Consider the following 5,000-nt stretch of genomic DNA (forward strand, 5'->3'; position numbering starts at 1 on the left):
TGGTTCCAGGCGAAATTGTTTCCCTTCCTTTTGGTTTTCGTTAGTCTTAACTTTTTTTTTTTTACTCAGTAACAGATGGGATTTGTGATGTAGCACTTCACTCAAAACATAATCAAGTAAAAATAACATTACCGATTTTAAAAACTACTTAAAAATACAAAATACACAAACTACTACTCAATACAGTAACGTGAGTAAAAGCAATTTGTTACTTTCCACCTCTGCAAATATACAAACACAAAAAGTTGTATTTAAGTGCAGCCTGTCAAAGAAGTTACACACAAACACACACACAGACACACACATTCAACATCTCTCCATGTGACAGAGTGTGTGTGTGTGTGTGTGTGTGTGTGAGAGAGAGTGGACTAGTGTTCTGTCACGGAACATTTAAAAGGGAATTTCCCCAAAATAGGACATTTTTTTCTCACGATTAAGATCATCTGGTATTCATATCACAAACACACACACACGCATGCATACAAACAAACACACACACACACACACACACACACACACACACACACACACACACACACAGACACACGCACAGGCTGATGAGTTACAGTCTTTGGCATCATGCTCTTCAATCACACAGATACTGACAGATACAGAAACCCAAAACCTTCAACTGACACAATATAGAGGGAGAGCAGATAGCTAACAAACGTTCAGAAAAAGTCCTGTTGGCAAATTTGAGGAAAAGTCGGTAAAGGGGCTATTTTACACAATTTGAGGGTGCTGAATTCAAATATTTTGTTTACCAAGCTCAATTTTGAGTTTTAAGCTTGCTAATTAGCATAATTAGCATAATTCACATACTTTTTGGTTTTGCCATCAGATATCATAGGAATTGCAAAAAATAAGGCATTAATATACTCTTTATGTATCAGATATGTTGTAGGACAGGACAGGAATTACCCCCAATGACTCAAGTAGCAAATGAAAATAAGCTAAAATTAAAATATAAATTGAAATAATAGATAAAATTCAGTATGACGTTTAGAAGCAAAATAGATTCTTTGATAATAAATTGATAGAATAGTAGGTGACTGCTCATTTTTCTGTAGAAAGTACTTTGTCACTAACTATTATGAAGAATTGTCAGTTCTACCGAGGATTTACACTGTATTTTATTTTACTGTAAAGGCGACTGTGCTTGCCTAGTTAAAACATCTCACTGGTGCTCTTTCCTATCATTCAAATTACAGCCATGCAAAAAAATGGAAGAGTGTGCATATTTGAAGGTGGCTGAAGAGTGCTATGGAGATTGCATTATTTGCAAAAAAATTAGACAAGATATCCTTTATAGTGCAACAAAAAAAAATAATTATTGCATATGATTCTGAAAGGGAAGTGGACCTAGGACAAATCCTCAGCTATGAACTGATTAATGTCCCTGTACTGTAGCTATTGCAGATAGCGATGGTTATTTGTGAAGTGGAAATAAGTCTATCCTCACTCAAGTGCTGTCTAGCAATGTGGAATGTCCAGTAGTGATCACTGCAAAAACTGCTCATTCAACACTGGTAATAGATGCTCAAGATCTAGTTATGTCTTTAGCAGGGCCGTAGTCACCATAGACATTGAGGGGGACGTGTCCAATATTCAAATATGACCAAAATGTCCCCCCCAATATACGGACATAGAAAAATAAATAAAGAAAAAAAACTCTACAGGAAACCAACAACCACCATCATCTGAAATGTAATCAAACATAAATGACGCACAAATTAGTGACCTAGTGATGGTTCCAGAGTAGCCTACACCCCTGAGTGGTTTGACCTGGTGGTTTTCCGTTTTTCTAGGGTGACCTGATTGTGGACATAAGAGAAAACACTGCCTCAAAAGGCTATTTTGAACTTATTTGTGAACGACAGAGGAAAAACGCAATGCAATTTCGCTGTAAACACGTTTGAGGCTCTAGAATAACAAAATTCTGGACGATTTGTAAGGTCTCAAAGAGGACATGTCCTGGAAAAAGAGCACATCTGGTCACCCTAGTTTTTCGTTAGTGGCGTGCGCTATCAAAAGCTTCCATTTGCTGCACCCTACCAAAGATCCTTTAACCCTCTCTGACCCTACTGCGGTGAGGTAGGGCTGGCAACAATATCGCAAAAGCTCACAATTCTCACAAAACTTGTTGGAAAGGTGTAGCACAGGCTAAGGAAATCCCATACATTTTTGGGGCCGATCAGACTCAAAGGGAACTTTGAAACATTTTCCATATTGTAACCTATTCTCGCAATGATAGCGAAAGTGAAATGTTTTATTTTAAATGATGAATTTGTGCAAGCCTGTGTCATTCATTTCTTTCACATGTCTTACAACATAAATAATGCATTCATATTGTAATGATCTGAGCCTAGCTGTTATGACTGTACTCCCATAATGCTGTGCGTGTGTTTTGGTGCGTAACCAATAAAGACCATTTTGAGACAACCTAGCAGTTTGTTACAATATGCTAGTACTAATGCCAGGAATTACCCTGTTTATAGGCCTCTTAAGAAATGGTTGTTGCATCTTGCATATTATTTAGATGCGCACTTGATAGCGCATCCATGCAGGCAAAACGTAGGAATCAAATGTGGCGACGGCACACAAGTTGGAAAAAACGTCGTAACAACTTGTTTGTGATTTTTAATAATATTTTTTGCATGGCCCTCAGACCCCACCACAGATTTGGTCCCCCCCAATGTTGACATCATGACTACGGCCTTGGTCTTTAGGACACCCATCTGACTGCAGCACATTTAAGAAGTATGCAGGAAAGTTTGTAAGAAACATTTGTATTGTTAATTGGTATTTGTTATGTGATAGCAAATGATGTTTGTTGACTATCAAAGAAATAGACCTAATGTAGGAATGCACACAGATATTGCAACAGATACACTCAGGCCAATCCAAACTTTTCTCATCTGTTGTTCCTCATTGGTGGAATTGAACTGACTTGAACGTCTTGAACTGACACTCAACTGTTTAAAAACAGCACTCACTGATGCACTTATTCTTACTGTACTCTACCGTTTTTGAATTGTCCTAAAATTGTAGAGAGAATTGCTTTAAAACTTAACTGTTACCATGTTGTTAGTCGCTTTGGTTAAAAATGCGCCAGCCAAATGTAATGTAATGTAATGTAATAATGGTGAGGGCCTATCTGATTAAGACCCAAAGAGTGGTTGAAACGTACTTATTAAATAACACTGGGAGCACAGAACTACAGAAAAGACTATCTTTACTTTTCGTCAAAGAAATCCCATAAACACAGGAAGGCCTAGTGTATCCTACATCAGATGACCTAAAGATTAGGCTCTTCAGTAACACTTTATAATAACTACACACAATTCATCATTTATTAAGCCTTTGTTACTGATTAGTTAATGGTTTGTTCATCATTAGGAATTTCTAATTTATCATCAGTAAAGCATTTGTTCACACAGTTATAAATAGTTTGTTCATAGTAAATAAGCCTATATCTTAAATATGTTTATACATTATTGTTAATACTTAATAAATTATGCAATAATATGTTTTTGATTAAGCAATATTTCCATTATTTAACAGTTGTTACATGCACATGCACTAATGATTAGTTAGGGTGAGGATACATATTTTATAAACCACTTCCTAATACTATAATTAAAGGAACCGTATGTAAGAAAAATATTTCAATTAATCATAAAATGGCCCTGATATGTTACTAGACATTAAGAAATCATGTTCATTTCAAATATTTATATCACTGACAACAGTAGTCCAGCCAGGATATTGTCATTTAAAAAGTGAAGTTGCAGCCCTCAACTGTTGGTGATGTGTTTTGTCATGTCATGTTGTGTTTTGGCCTGATGCGCCACCCTCCACCTATCTACTAATCACGAAGTCAGTAGTGTTTCGCCATCCGTGTTGGCAACCTCGAGTCAGGGGGGAGGGGGAGGGGATACACCGCTCTTCAGTATTTTGAAAGTGATTGCAGTACCAGTTTTGGCCACAATCCTACATATGGTTCCTTTAATAATTAACTCAGGAGTTACAAGTGGTTAGTTAATGATATTTTGTGAGCACATCTAAAGTGAGCATTTGTTCACATCTAAAGTGAGCACATTTACAAATGAGTTATAAAGTATACCCTTGCATTTATTCATTTAGCCGACACTTTCACCCAAAGCGACTTACACATGTCAATGTAATTAAAGGGCAAGGCCACATTGGTGGATGCCGGGGTTTGAACCCCCCACTTTATGGGTTATTGCATGTTAACCTGGCTCCCTATCCACTACACTACCACTGCCCAGTGGTATTACAACAGTTAATTCAAAAATATCATATAGATATGCGTGTTACTATGAACAAACCATTTTTAACTGTGTGTAAACATGATTTACAGATGAGAATTAATATAGGAATAATGCTTTACAAATGAAAAATACAGCATTTAATAATAGTTTACAGATGTTTAATAACAGTGTGTAGTAGAAGAAAACAGAAACTCTTGCATAGTTGTAGAGGTTTCTATCTGGACCAAGGTAGTGTAGTGGATAAGGAGCTGGACTAGCATGCAGTAGCATGAAAAGTTGGGGGTTCGATTCCCAGCCTTCACTGTTATGTCAATGGCCTTCAATTTAATTGACATGTGTACGTCGCTTGTCTGCTAAATGAATGAATGTGAATGTAATCTTTACAACTCATTTGAAAAGGCATAGAAAGTCCTCACTTTAGATAAGATCACAAAATATCATTAACTAACCACTTGTAACCCCTGAGTTAATCCTGAATTATAGTATTAGAAAGTGGTTTATAAAAATGTATCCTCACCCTAACTAATCATTAGTGCATGTGTATATTGTATAATTTATTAAGTATTAACAATAATTGATAAACATATTTTAGATATAGGCTTATTTACTATGAACAAACCATTTATAACTGTGTGTACAAATACTTTATTTATGAGAATTAACATAGGAACAATGCTTTACAAATGATGAACAAAGCATTTTGTA

At 36.1% G+C, this 5,000-nt stretch overlaps 1 protein-coding gene across 1 annotated transcript in view; it reads right to left on the minus strand.

Annotated features, from left to right (window-relative positions):
* Window positions 1–5,000, minus strand: part of LOC143139499 (neuropilin-1a-like) — a 49,464-nt gene that overhangs the window by 30,641 nt on the left and 13,823 nt on the right. The window lies entirely within an intron of this gene.

The sequence above is a fragment of the Alosa pseudoharengus genome, unplaced genomic scaffold, assembly GCF_046254945.1.
Source record: "Alosa pseudoharengus isolate Yale_2024_CS ecotype anadromous, Long Island Sound unplaced genomic scaffold, YU_APseudo_1.1 YU_APseudo_1.1_scf_22, whole genome shotgun sequence".
Classification (NCBI taxonomy): Eukaryota; Metazoa; Chordata; class Actinopteri; order Clupeiformes; family Clupeidae; genus Alosa; species Alosa pseudoharengus.